Genomic DNA, 679 nt, shown 5'->3' on the forward strand with positions numbered 1-679 from the left:
GCAATGATTTCATGCTAGTATGACCAAGTGAGTTACCATATTGTATTATGTCAATTATCTTGTTTTCATGTTAGAATTAAATCTGTTTTATTTCTGTGTGATTCATGGCATGATCTTGTAGATCAAAATGAGTAGCATAATAAAGAGAGGTAGAACGAAGAGCAGGAAATGTGCAGAACACTTCAACTGAGGCCAAGAAGCCTAAGAATGTACAAAGTGTTACGAAGAAGGAAGTGCTGCTGCTAAGTAGTAGGGCGAGGTGTAGGCCCTCAGTTACAGGAAAGTTTAGGGGCAGCATACCAGGCCACCAGTATCTTCAAGCCAAATGCAGGGCTAAGTCATGTGATAGAAGACCTAGGGTCTTTGTGTAAGGACTTTACAAAAGAGGACCATGTAGTGATAGTGGGTGGGGTGGGAAACAGTTTGGACAGGGATGGGGCATATGACATAGGTGGTGACCTGGACAAGATAGCTTCCCTGACTCATGGCACCAACATACACTTTGTTGAGCTGTTCCGGCGTCATGATCGACCACACCTTGATGGAGCTGTGTGGTGAATCAGTGTGGGGTTAGGGATGGCTCTGAGGACAGTCAACTTTGCTCATGTTTCTCTGGTGCCTGTCGGGACTATCAACAGTTGGGGTTTCGCTAGCCATGGCCTACACCTAAACAGGACTG

Source organism: Schistocerca piceifrons, chromosome 2 (assembly GCF_021461385.2).
Source record: "Schistocerca piceifrons isolate TAMUIC-IGC-003096 chromosome 2, iqSchPice1.1, whole genome shotgun sequence".
Classification (NCBI taxonomy): Eukaryota; Metazoa; Arthropoda; class Insecta; order Orthoptera; family Acrididae; genus Schistocerca; species Schistocerca piceifrons.